The sequence below is a fragment of the Podarcis filfolensis genome, assembly GCF_964270895.1.
Source record: "Podarcis filfolensis genome assembly, chromosome: 5".
NCBI classification, from domain to species: Eukaryota; Metazoa; Chordata; class Lepidosauria; order Squamata; family Lacertidae; genus Podarcis; species Podarcis filfolensis.
The window spans coordinates 23905046-23919437 of NC_139608.1; the positions used below are offsets into that span (position 1 = coordinate 23905046).

General features: G+C 44.2%; 1 long non-coding RNA gene across 1 annotated transcript in view; it reads left to right on the top strand.

Moving 5' to 3' along the window:
* The first annotated feature begins 11706 nt into the window (after nucleotides 1–11706).
* LOC310762487 overlaps nucleotides 11707–14392 on the top strand; it is a 50101-nt gene continuing 47415 nt past the window's right edge. The window contains exon 1 of the long non-coding RNA XR_014548018.1: nucleotides 11707–11765. This is a non-coding gene — a long non-coding RNA (uncharacterized lncRNA). The remainder of the gene's footprint in view (nucleotides 11766–14392) is intronic.

Sequence of the window (14392 nt, forward strand, 5' to 3'; positions counted from 1 at the left end):
GAAATAGGTTAGATGCTGCAAGCTGAATTCCCAGCAGTCTTTCTTGAAACAAAATTGCCACAGAGGTCACTTCCAGTTCAGCCTAAGGCCATTTTGGCTCATGTTGATAAGTAGAACCCCAGGGTTACAAATCTATAGTTGCAGGCCCTCCTCAACCAAACCGGGGGTCCTCCAGAGGTTTTGGGCTACATCCCCCCTCTTTCCTGACTATCGACATTGCTCACTGGGGCCGATGAGCGCAGTAGGCCAAAGCGTTAAGATTGGCACCAGGTTGACAAAGGTCATTCTACGCATTCCCTTGCCCGAAGTCCTCCGGTGTTTGTCAATCTAATGGTTCAAGCTTGAGGGAATGCAGTCTGAGCACATTTTCTGCTAGTGCCTGTCCTGTCTCCAACAGCAAAGAGGCTTTCTGGCAATCACTGACTCATTCTGTTCAAACACACCAAATTGGCATTTGTAGCTAAAGGCAGAATGATGAAACCAGATCTCTCTCTTTTTTTTCTTTTTAAGAAAGTGACTTTCCTGTTCAGCTGCTGTGTAGGTTTGACCCAAGGCAGTAGCAGTATGTTTAATTTGATAGTAGACAAAACTCATTTGTTTCTACTTAGTATCATGCACTGAAACATAATATATAGGAGAGGGAAAGGTAAGCGGGGGGAGTCCTGTTTCCTGGATGGGGAATATTTTTCAGTCTGGGGGTTGAATTTCCCAGTGGAAAATATCCATACTAGCAGGTGAGGCAAAGGATGCTGCTCTAACCATTGTACAGGCCAAACTGCAGTCATGCAAAAGGACAGAGTCTTCCAGTGGTGGGTGGTGCCCATTGGGACTGGTAGGGCAGGAAGAAGGGAGAGCAAATGTAGGTGGCACAGGAGCCAATGACAGGCAAAGCCATCTAATTCTAGATCTGTTCCCATCCACCTCCCTTCTGAGTTCAAGAGGACAAGACTGTGACTAAGTAGGAGGGGGAAGCTGATCACTCTGGGAAGATTGCATTTCTCAGAGCTCCCTGTGCACACTACCTTAAACTGTGTTTCATGTGTCTGTCATGAGAACCCACAATGGGGCATCTCAGGGTGGGATGGACAGGGACCCAGTGGATCCCAAACAAGTGTATTCCCCAGAAAGAGGCCCAGTCAGGCCCCTGTGGTGCACAAGACTGGAGCTGGGGTTTTTTTTCAGAATAAGAGAGAGGAAGGGAAAGGAGGAGGAGAACTAGTTTCTGCTCCTGCCACTAATGCAGCAATGAAATAAAATACATCTAAGCGGAGCTAGGAGAAGGGGAGATGACAGCAGCAACAGGAAGAGGAAAATAAGAGTTGGGGGTGGCTCCTGCTGCTATACCTTTGCGCCGGCCCTGCACACAACTCAGAGAAAGATGTAACATTTAAAATGTGGGGTAGCTTTCTGTCAGGCACAACTGTTGAAAACCACTTCCTTTTCTTTATGACTGAAACCATGGGCCTTTAAAACAATTATAACTTGATTTATACTCAGTGGGGCCTCAAGAAGCTGGGGGGGGGATCATTTGTACATTGGCAATTGGGGTGTGTGGGATGTTAAGGGAGGGACAGTAACTCTCACGCTCCTTCTAGGGTAGTTTGTCTCTCAACCCATCTGGCTCTAGTCTGCATATTGTGTCATGATTGTGTTATGTGATCACATTGTACTGTGGACAAACCTACAGGGAGATTATATCACACCTTTCACAACATACGACCTGTCTGAATGCAACCCATTGACCTGAGTGCGAAGAAGTTCCCAGCTCTCCTGCAGATTAGACCAGCCTGTAATATTTCTTCTTTGTCACCACGCCTCAGTTCAGCCCCAGAACTTGTACGAGGGCAACTCCAAGATTTGCGAGTTTGAGGGCACAACTACCAGCTAACTCCCCATTCAGTGCTGGATGAATTCAGTCAGTTTTTCCTTTGCCAGTACTGTAAAAGTGTGTCACAAGCAATCTGGCATACGAGGGGAGAAATAACTGGTGGTCAAAAGCATGCAGTCAAACCCCAGGTTCCAAACTAAGAAGCTTTAGTCTCATTAGGCATAAGGGATGAGGAAGAAATCTCCTGCAGAGGATAGGACCCAGAAGACAAGACCTGGATCACTCAGCTTAAATTACAAGAGAAAGTATTTAGGCTAAACATTAAGGCTAATGTCCTCAGGATACTAGCTGTTGGACAGTGGAAGAGACTGTGTTGGAGGTTGGTGGGTTCTCTAGCTACTGTTAGAGGTTTGCCACAGACTATCAAAGAACGCTTGTTGCCATTCATCAGGCCCCACTGGCCTTCTCCTGTCCTAACCCTAATCTTATAGTTACTATGAAAAGGTTTTCTGGAAGAGAGAAAGCTTGAAAACCACTATTCTAAACTTTGAGTTTGTCTGTAAACAAATTTATGGGCTACCTTCTTGGGCACCACCTGCACAAGGTCGATGATGGTGATTTTATTAGTCACTTGACACATAAGTCTTACCTATTACATAAAACACATCATTCCAGTTAAAAATTCAGAGAAAGTGATAGATCATTTGGAAGAAAGTTCATTTTGGCAATATGTGATGTTTACTGAGGCCCCAAAATAGGATGAACAATACATAGTCTACTGTACTTACACTGCTACACCATCAATGGTAGGCTCGAACATTTGCCTTACTAACTTTTGTAGGAAACTCAAACAGGTTTCTATCTTTGCAGTTCAGTTTATCTGTCATGGATAGTTTAGTTGAGTTTTAGTTGAGATTCCAACATTGCAGGAAGGTTGGACAAGGTGACCCGTCCAGCTCTACAATTCTGTGATTCTATGCCTTACTTCACATTGGTTATCTCTTAGCATTATAATAGTCTATGGTTTGTTAAGGACGAGATGGTTGGATAGTGTTCTCGAAGCTACCAGCATGAGTTTGACTAAACTGCGGGAGGCAGTGGAAGACAGAAGCACCTGGCGTGCTCTGGTCCATGGGGTCACAAAGAGTTGGACACGACTAAACGACTAAACGACTAAACAACAACAATGGTTTGTTAAATGTATTAGTCAGAGGAGGAGGGCATCCTATCTCGTTGAGCTACGTGAAGAGTCCTTTTCAGCTGACAAGGTCAAAGTCCTTCATCAGGTCTACGAAGGTGATGCTCTTGGTAGTTCTCCTGCACTGGAACAGTGAGAAAATCATGTCAAATGTTGACCTCTCAGCTCGAAAGCTACATTGTGACTTGGGATAGACCCTGTCAGCAAGTACAGTGGTACCTCGGGTTAAGTACTTAATTAGTTCTGGAGGTCCGTTCTTAATCTGAAACTGTTCTTAACCTGAAGCCCCACTTTAGCTAATGGGGCCTCCTGTTGCCGCCGTGCCGCTGGAGCATGATTTCTGCTCTCATCCTGAAGCAAAGTTCTTAACCCGAGGTACTATTTCTGGGTTAGCGGAGTCTGTAACCTGAGGTGTATGTAACCTGAAGCGTATGTAACCCGAGGTACCACTGTAACTGTAATCCCACAGTACTCAGAAGGGATATTCCACCATGGTAGTTGTTACAATCACCGTTGTCCTTATAGCTCAACAACTCTTGCTCCCTAAAAAAAATCTCAACAACTCTGGTCCATCCTCCAATGACAATGGGTAGATCACTGCCAGTTTTTTTAATACTGTGAAGGGATCGCAATCTCTTGGGAGTTGGATGTGCCTGTTATAGGGGGTCACAATGCCGGAGTCAGACATATCTTGTGGCACGAATCCTTTTCCCCAACCCTGCAAGAGGAGGCCATGGCGGTGTGTCATGAGGGAGGGATTGAGGCTGGCTTTCAGCACTTCTGTTGGGATTCCACACTGTCCTGCAGTTTTCCCACGTGCCTGGGAGTTGATGATGTTCTTCAGCTTGTCAAGGGAGGGAGGGACACCCGGCTCTTCCAAACATCTGGATGCTGTCAATTGCTGTGTTGGATACCATGTTTCATCATGAATACAGTTCTTGATAGTTCTCTGCCCTTTGCTGCTTAATAATAATACAGTGGTACCTCGGGTTAAGTACTTAATTCGTTCCGGAGGTCTGTTCTTAACCTGAAACTGTTCTTAACCTGAAGCACCACTTTAGCTAATGGGGCCTCCTGCTGCTGCCACACCGCCGGAGCCTGATTTCTGTTCTTATCCTGAAGCAAATTTCTTAAACTGAAGCACTATTTCTGGGTTAGCGGAGTCTGTAACTTGAAGCGTATGTAACCTGAAGCGTATGTAACCCGAGGTACCACTGTACTAATACTAATACTTGAATTTGTATTGTTTATATTTATTTCTTCATTTGATTGCAAAGGAAATCCAACTACTCTGAACTTAGCACCTCAATGGGAATCATCTGATGGGCTTGTTCCAGCCCTGAAGAATGCACAATTATTTTATAGAGTATGCAGGATACAGCTGCCTTGCACGGAAGGGAGGAGTCAGCTATTTCCACTGTAGCAACAAAGCATGCAGGTTTTCCCAATAGGAACCTGTCCATGAGTTCTGCTTCCATGGGCTTTACTGCTTTACAGATCAGGTCCTTTGAGACGGAGGAGGAGAGAGAAATGAAACATTCATTTTTTATTTTTTATTATTATTTAGGGATAATAAAAAAAAAATAGAGGAAGCAAGTAAGTGCTGGGTAAAAATAAAATAAAAACAAAATTGGCTGCATGGTAAACGATTGTTCTTCTGGGGATATACTGTATTAGCTCATTCAGAACCGAAGCCGTTTTATTTCCAGGTGTCTTGAAACTCAGTACAAAACATACTGAGACTATCATAATAAAACATGATTGGAGCTGAACTGTTGCACACAACACAGGCATTAATAATGCTTTTTATATGAGCGCCTGGCCTATGTTATACATAATTTATTTTTAATTCTTAGGTGCTTAATGTGCTTCATTTTTTCCCCTCTACATCAGCAGTTGGCAGCAGCTGTAATGTGAGAAAACGTCTGAATGTTCATCGCTCTTAGACTCGACATTTATGATTGCTTAAGGGCTTTGTGTCTCTGACAGCAACAAATAAAGTTCGCTTGCACACAACTCTGGGAAAGTCACTAAAAGATAACACGACCAGAGAGAAAATTCTAAGCATCTGAAATAAATACAAGCTAAGCATTTCCCCCCTAAATGTGTTATCTCGGCCTGAAAATTTACTGCTGGCAACAGGGATTTCTGGAGTCTATTAAAGGAAAATGCTATATATTTATGTTGCACACAGCCTATAGATGAAATCACAGCTGTACATATAAAAGCAGCCAGTTCTCTTTAAAGCAGGGTTTCCAAAAGGCAGGGACCCACAGCCCATATTCATGTAAGTAATAACACTCGTTTGATAGAATGAGGGTACCTGCAGGGACACACGTCTGAGAAATGAAATCAAAGGGCGGACATCTTCAAACATCACTCCTTCTTAGGAAAGCAGCTATCATAGTGGTTTCTTTTTCCTTTCAAAATATGTTTTGTTTTAATCGCCTACTAGTGATCTGGCTGCTATCCATAGCAGTAATAGCCACGGTGATCTCAGATTTGATATTCTTAACTACTTGGAGCCAACATAGTCCCGTCAGCTAGAGAAACCATGGAGCTGGGTTTATTCCCACCTTAGCTATTCATGGCCTTGGACAAATCACTCTTCTCTTATAGCCAACATGGTGCCATCCTGATATGAACTTCAACTCCCAACAAGACCAGCCAGCATGGCCAATAGTCAGGGATGTTAGGAGTTGTAGTTTGCAACATCTGGAGAGCATCACATTGGCTACCCCTGTCTTCGCCTAAGGCAGGGGTGGGGAACATGTGGTCCTCCAAATATTGTTGGACTCCAAGTCCCATTAGCCCCAGACAGCAGAAACAAGGATCAAGGGATGGTGGGAGTTTCTATTCCAGGAAATCTGGGAGACCGCAGAATCCCTACCCCTGGCCTTAGGGGATAGCTTCACAACAGGGATGCCCCATCCCATTTTGCCACCTGAGGCCAAAGCCTCTCTTATACCGGGGTTGTGTGGCTTCACCTGCAGCTTCTGGGTTATGGTGAGATCTCGTGAGAAGTCTGTGAGATTTCACTGGAACCAAGAAGCCACAGTCACTGCTCCTTGCTTCTCTGGTGGTGTCAGCTGGAGTGCGCCCCCCCCCCCCGGGAGAAGTGAGGAGAAGTGATGGCAGTGGTGAGATCTCATGTGAGCTCAAGATCTCGTGAGAACTCACCGGAAGATGTTGTAGGTTCTTCTTCTCACTTCTCTGGCAGCAGTGGCAGGGGTGGAGAAGCAGCCCATGGGGTGGGGGTGGGGTGTTGCCTCTTGAGATTCCGCCACCTGAGGCGGCTGCCTCAGTCCGCCTCATGTTCACAAGCTGCTTCACACGTTGAATTAACTGCCGTTCCTGCTTCCTGGGAATGGGGTGCAGCCTTGTGCTCATCTCAAAAAGGAACAGGCCCTTCCAATGCTGGAAAGCCACTTCTTGGATCTACACCACAGATTCTGTTTGCACAAAGCTTTCTCCACAGTTGTCCTCCTCATTTCCCCACCCTCCTTGCCTTGTACATTTCCACAAGGAGAAAAATAAATAAATATTGTCTTGGACATCAAGACGGAGCAGCTCATGAAAATGTCCCAAAGTGGATTTTAGAAAGATATTGTGCGGGTAATGTGATATGTTCCTTTAATTTCGTTTCCTAATTATTTGCCTTCATCCAGCAGTACTAATGCTTAGTACTGCTTACTGACAGAGCACTTACCTGGGCACATTTATGTAGACTGTCATGTTAGAATAAGAAATAAGAAAAATGTAATTATTTAAGTACCTACATTAGATCAAGGCTCTTCTCATCGGCAGCATCGTGGACCTGAGAGATTTCTAAATCATGATTTCATCTGAGAGAAAAGCTAATTTGGAAGAGGAGATATTCAAAGGGGAATCTGTCGTGGTGAGTTTCCCAAGTCCAAGCACTCATGAGTGAGAAATTAATAACTTTAAAAAAGAGAGATAAAAGGCTTCATCTCTGAAATTGGCTCAACAATTTTCGATATCAGATTAGCATTTCTCTTGCAATTCCTATCTCCGTAGTGGAACATCCTGTAAGGGAGTGCCTCTAAATTCAAACTATTAACATATTCCATTGCACAATGATATTTTAAAATAACCCAAGTGCCAAATGAAATACACAAAGAACTGGATCGTGATAAGGGTCCAACACTGAGACGTTGCCCTAGCATTCCGCTATCCTCAGTGATCAAGACTGAACACTTTTTATTTGACTTGAAATATCAATTAGTGTCAAGCTCTTCTCTTGACACAGTTCCTTATTTCACCTAAATCAGCCCCTATATATATATATATATATATATATATATATATATATATAATCTTATACAGAACACTTATTGACTATTCCTGTCAACCAGTTTTATTATTAATAATAGTTTTCACAATAATACTTTATACAGTGGTTATCATTTAATAAGTGCGGCACACAGATTTAAAACAAGATATCCCCACCCCACAGAAATAGTCTAAAAGGAAAAGGTGATAAAGAGGGAAGAGGAAATCAAGTAGAAGCCAGTTATTTAAGTTTTGTAGTACTTAGAATAATCCGCTTGAATGTCTCATCTCTGCTTTCTTGGTTTCCAGACTCAACATAAAATATTGAATCTTGCCATAATTTAGCTGGCCCCCCTAGACATTATATAATTTATTTATTCTGAGTATTTTAGACCTTTTAGACTGAAACTCCCCAGTGCAGCTGATCCCAGTGGGGCTCCCTGTCAGCACCAATCAGTTGATCTGCTCTGGAAGTGAAACCTGCTTGCAGTGGAACGACTAGGAGCTCACTTTAACCCCCTGGTTGTTCCTGTGGAGTCATATCCTTACCTGCTGCATACCTGCCCCCACATATGGCAAAAGGTGAGATAGCATTGGGCATGCTTTGGTGGAAAGGGCCTGGTGAGCCAAATGGGTGAAGCTTTTTGGGCCAAATTTGGCTTGTGGGTCAGAAGTTCCTCACCCCTAGTTTGGAGGATTCTTCCCACTCTATTTCCAGCTTCATTTGGAGGAATTTTAATTAACAGTTTCTTTATTTTCATGCTTCCAAAAACACAATTAGCCCCTTCTGTGTCGTGGTGGGTTATTCCAATCCACTAAAATGATTCAGTGATCAATGCATTCTAACAATTTGTTTGCCATTCAGGAGGGAGTCCTTGACTGCAGCTGGTGCAATTATTCTAGAACTGATCGAGAAGAGATTGTATTGTCTTCACGCTGCCATCAAAGGGATCGAGGAACTCTTTGATCCCTTCACACTGCAATCTTGTGCTTGCTTACTCAGAAGTCCAGTTATGTTGTGTTCAAAAGGGATTACCCCTAGGTAAGTATGCATCAGGTCACAGTCTCAGTTCCTCTCTTCATATCCTTGGTGTTCCTTCTGACTTGGTGGGGTTAAAACAAGAAATATCAAGTTGATGTGAAGGAAGGTAAGGTGGTTCTCATGTGGGACTGTGCCCATTTTGACTTGCTGAAATAGAGGTGGTGAATGTTGCAACCCCTTTCAGCCCGATTGCAACACGAACTCTTTGATCCATGGTCAAGCCAGTAAGTCTCAGTGACACGTTCCTGTGCATTGTTTGGATTGTAAAGGTGCCCTTGTGGAATTTGCCTTTGATTTCTGCACAATATTCGTCTATTTTCAGTAAGCTGTCATGCAATAACACTAATCATTTTGTTTACTTGGCTTGACTCCTATGTAAAAAACAGATTCGAAGGACTTATTAAGGCATAGCTCAAAGTCTCTTGTTCTGCAGCTCCTTCAAAATTCATGGAAGAGAGATAACAATCCTTTGCCACAGAGACACCTGTTGCCTGGTCAAACTCTTCATATCCCAGGTGCAGTTCTAAGGCATGTTCATTCCGTTCAGAGTGCTGACAGCTTTTCTTTATACATTTACAGTGGTACCTCGGGTTACATACGCTTCAGGTTACATTCGCTTCAGGTTACAGACTCCGCTAACCCAGAAATAGTACCTCGGATTAAGAACTTTGCTTCAGGATGAGAACAGAAATTGCACAGTGGCGGCACGGCAGCAGCGGGAGGCCCCATTAGCTAAAGTGGTGCTTCAGGTTAAGAACAGTTTCAGGTTAAGAACGGACCTCCGGAACGAATTAAGTATGCAACGAGAGGTACCACTGTATTGTATTCATGGAATACATCAAGTATAGAACGTTCTTTGATATGCAAGCTTTTCGACAGGATTTGGTGCATCATGTACTTGCATGAGTTGATTTCAGTGAACATGGTGTGTATCGCAAGTGAATGCTTCCAAGACACTTGGGCTTGGTTCGCATGTAGTGGCAAACCATGGTTTGGCTATTTGTGCTTGTGCACCCCTGTCTTTCTTCTCCCTCATATGCTCCAGTTCCACAACTGACTTCCTGGTGAGCAGCAAACCAAGGTTTGTCATTACATTCGGATGCAAGGACAGAATATTGCTTTCATTTCTTGTCTGCAGGCAGAAGAAGATTCAAAGCACACACACACACACACACAGAGAGAGAGAGAGAGAGAGAGAGATAGATTTATAACATTTATAAAATACAATCCTAACAATAAAACAAAAATCAAACCACATCATAAAAGCACGTCAACAAACAGGAAATAACATTTATCGTTGCAAGCTCTATTACCTTTGTGGAATAAAACAAAAGCTCTTCCATAAGTTACCCAAAAAGGTCTCCTTGCCTCACCTACTGTACATCTGTTGGTGGTGGAAGCAATGAAGAAAGCTTAAAAAGAAAATGAAGATCTTGAACAGAAATCCCTGAGCAACAGCTTTGGGAACCAACCCTCATGGGAGGTCTGGAACCACTAAAAAGCCATAGGAAGATAGGGCGCTGCCATATACTGAGTCTGACTATTGGACCATCCAACTCAGTATTGCTGACACTGTCTGGCAGCTGCTCTCCAGGGTCTCAGGGATGGGTCTCTCCCTGCCCTGCCTAGAGAGATTGAACCTGGGTCTTTCTGCATATGGAACATGCCAGGCCATGGCCCTTCCCCATGTACGTTATATGACAGAAGACTGACTCTTGAGGTGGTGTCCTACAGCCTAACCCAAAACGGCTGTGAGTTGCTTAATAGTTAACATGACATTAGTTGATACGTGCAAAGAAGCCCATCCTTTGCAATGGGCAGAGATTGTGTCACTTCTGAGGAGGGCAAACCTGTCAAGAGCTCCACTGGGAGCTTCACTTTGTGCAAATTCTTCTTCCTTTTAAGGAAGCACAGATGCCATATCACTGTTAGATGCAGCAAGCGCCGAAATACTGTGTGGCAATCCATCTACATGGAGTTGCTGAGCAAGCACTTCTGGTGGTTCAAAGCGAGTGAGTCAGGAAGATGCATATTTTAACTCTCTGTGTAACAGATATGTGGTTGAGGGCTTCCAACCAAAGCATCTCATAACTCCCCTCCATTATTCTGAAAGGTGGCGGCAGCAAGGTAGCTGCATGTACAGCAACTCCATGCAATAAGATATTTGTCAGAAACAGGTCCTCGCTGTAGCTGCAGATATTTTAGGAATGCTATCAGAAATGCCTGAAAACAGGGCATTGCAACTTCATGGTGAACCGATTTACACAGAAACCTTAGCACCATTTGCTTACAAGTGGTGCCAATGTGAGTGGTCATTGAATGTGTGATTTGGGTTGTTTTAGAACACTGAAAAGGTTTTCTGACCCCTGCTTTAAGAAGTCAATGGATAGCTCTTGTAATCCACTCATGTGTCTAATACACATCCATATGTAAACCTGTATCTTACACATGTGTTCACCAAAGTATCATTTGGGGATTTTTACTGGAGATCAGGGCACATGTAAACTGCAGAGGACATTACTTTAGAATACCAGTATTGCCTTGCTTACCTGGGAAAACCAGTAAGAACAGACAAATGCCAGTATTAATGGTGAAGGCCATGTTGGAAATGAACTGTAGATGCAGGTTGGACCCACTCCTATTTCTTGTGCTAGATATTTATTTTATCATGGCATGTCTTTCCTCCCAAGAGCTCAAGGCGGTATGTATGGCTTTCCACTGTCACATTTCATTCTCACGACAACCCTGGGAGGCAGGTTAGGCTGGCCTCAAATCACTCAGTGAGCTTCATGGATTGAACTTCATGGCTAAGTGGAGATTTCAACCCTGATTCCTCAGGTCCCAGCCCAACACCCTAACTACTGCATCACACTGTCTATGCAGGCTATATTTGGCTAGATAACCAATCATAGCCCAAGTCATTATACTGTCTGCAGGTCAGGTCAGTACTTAAGATACTGTTGACTAAGCACTCCATCCTTTACCACCCAGGTTAGGTCAACAAACCTGTTGCCTGGATACCTCTGTGGAATGAAAACCAAGAGCAGTCCACAAATATGGATGAACTCTTTTTTTTTAAAGAAATATTTATTAAGATTTTACAAAAACAGATATACAAAAACACATAATAAAAAAAGCAAAAAAAAAGAGTAAACACACACAAAAAAATTACAAAAAATTAAAAACAATTCTTTTTCATAATTTAAAACTCATTTGCTTCTTTCTTTGACTTCCTCACACCTCCCCTTCTTGTATTCCCATTTAAATAATCAAATCAGCAAATCCTTACCCTCTTTTGTTTATCTTATCTCTATAACTTAACATTTTATAGCTCAGTATTTTCATCACAAATATGGATGAACTCTTAGGAGCCACTGGACATCTGGAGCTTGCTTCCCAAATAGGTATGTCATTATATCCTCAGTATTGGATAAAGCCAAAATGGAGAAGGATGCTGAAAGCAGTTTTGTCACATGTACGTCCCACAATTACTTGAGTGCACCACCTCTCCCACCCAAATCCATAAGCGGTGTCATTTAGCAACAGTGTCTACTACCATCAGACAGACGTCACAGTGATGTGTGTTATAACAGATAATCCATGCCCTGCATTTTTTTGGAGACACACCCCAATTATCTGGGCTTGTCCTAATAAACTTACTGAATGCTTACACCCACTTAAAAAACAACATACTTTTATTGAGTTTTCTGACTAACGTAATACAAGCGGCAAATTACCCACATGGCAAGGCAGATGAAATAAATACTGAAAGAATCAAATAAAGAACAGCAGACCCAGCTCTGCTCTGAGTGTAAGATAACTGAAAGGCCAGTAAAAATAAGGAAAGGAATCTTTCCTAGCCCTGAAATGTTCACAGTCTATCAACCACCTCATGTCTGCCTAGTGACTGTCATGGGATGAAGCCGAGAGATACCCTGGTGAGACTTTAATGTCCTACGGTTTAATTGCTTGCTTGCACCCAAGCCACATATGACAACAGACTTCCTGGCATTTTGCTTCTTCCGGTCAGTTGTAGAATGCCACCCAACACAGGAAGACATTGGGAGAAATTAGACACGTGTCTCCAGATCAGCTGGAGCACATGAATGGAAAATCATGAGACTGCTCCCATTCTCTCATGAAACTGGTCATGCAAATGTCTCATCAAGGTAGCAATTCAGAGGGAGGTGTTTCACATCCATCAGAAATGATTCAAGGGCGAGGAATGACTCATCAGCCACAGAGCTAGCTGAATAACTGAGAGTTCACCCACAGAGACGCAAGAGGCTTATAAAATAAGCAGCTCGCTTGCATCTATCATAGCCACTGGGTGGGTAGAGATCCATTCAGTGCATTATCGATCATTTGTTTCATTTCAGAAAAGAAAAACAAATCATTCAAGGTAGCTCAGCCTGATAATAGAATATGCCATCTAAAACCAGTTAAGAACCTATTAAAAGCAAATGCAACAGGCAAGAGCTGCTGAAAGGCAGATCCCAATATAGTGGTACCTTAGGTTACATACGCTTCAGGTTACATACACTTCAGGTTACAGACTCCGCTAACCCAGAAATAGTACCTCGGGTTAAGAACTTTGCTTCAGGATGAGAACAGAAATTGTGCTCCGGCGGCGTGGCAGCAGCAGGAGGCCCCATTAGCTAAAGTGGTGCTTCAGGTTAAGAACAGCTTCAGGTTAAGAACGGACCTCCAGAACGAATTAAGTACTTAACCCGTAGTACCACTGTACCTTGCAACACGAGTAAGCCAACATGGTGCCTTCTAGATATTTTTGGACTACAACTCCCATCCTTCTGATCATTGCCCATGCTGATGGGGCTTATTTATCTATTACATTCATTTATATCCTGCATTTCAACAATACAAATCCTTCCAAGGCGGCTTACAAGAAAGACAAAACCAATGGGGTGGGGGTAATTCAGGCTCTGCGGGGGTCTTTGCTTGCCTCTCTTTCACTGACTCCTTCTCACAGGGCAGTTGATGGCAGCGGTGTAGCGTGGGTTGTCAGCACCTGGGGCAAGGCAAGTAATTTGTGCCCCCTAACCCCTAACCTGCCGCCGCTGCCAGCTTCTTCTTGCTGCTGCCTGGTCTGGTCTGGTGTGGTTCTCTCCCGCGCTCAGCGCTGCGCTGGGCGGCCGCTGCACTGTCCCTCCCCCAGATAGTCCCTCGCTCTCTCTCCGTACTGCACGCCTGGCACCCACCCCCTCCACAGTTGGCGGTGACCCGGCGGCTCGGATCGGATTCGCACAGCCAGCACTGCAGTGAGAGAGACTGAGCCAGGTAGGGGCAGAGAGCTGCGAGTGCGAGTGCGCCCCCCCCCCCAGATGTTGTGCCCGGTGTGGCCGGCCCCCCTTGCACCCCCCACGCTACGCCACTGGTTGATGGTATATATGGCACAGGGAAAGAGAAAGTTCAGCTGGCAGCGGCTCTAAGGAGGTCTTTGCCTGTCCTCTCTCTTCCCATCCTAAGGAACACCTTTCCCACGGGGCAGTTGATGGTAGACGGCCCTGTACACAGATGCTGGAACAGGCTCTGAGATAGTCTTCCATCTGACACTCCAAGGCCCATTTGCACTGTACATTTAAAGCAGTATCATGCCACTTTGAATAGTCAGGGCTCCCTGGCCCCACGAGAATCCTGGGAAGTGCAATTTGTTAAGGGTGGTGAGCATTGTGAGGAGACCTCCTCCTTCAGTTCTCAGAGTGCACTGGGAAGATGGCTTGGCTGTAAAACCACTCTTGAGAATTGAAGCTCTGAGAAGGGAAGAGGGGTCTCCTGACAACACTCAGCACCAAACTACCTTTCCCAAGATGCTTTGGGAGAAGCCATGTGTTATGTACTGAGTTGAATAGGATCCAGAATGCAGCAGTCTGATTGTCCACAGGAGCCACCCAATCCAGCTCCAGGTGGAAGTGAATCTGCAACCTGATTGGCCTACAGGTGAATCCCGGAATTAGCCAATCACGGTGGGGCCCATTGTGTAAATAATGTATATAAAGCAGACATTCTGGGG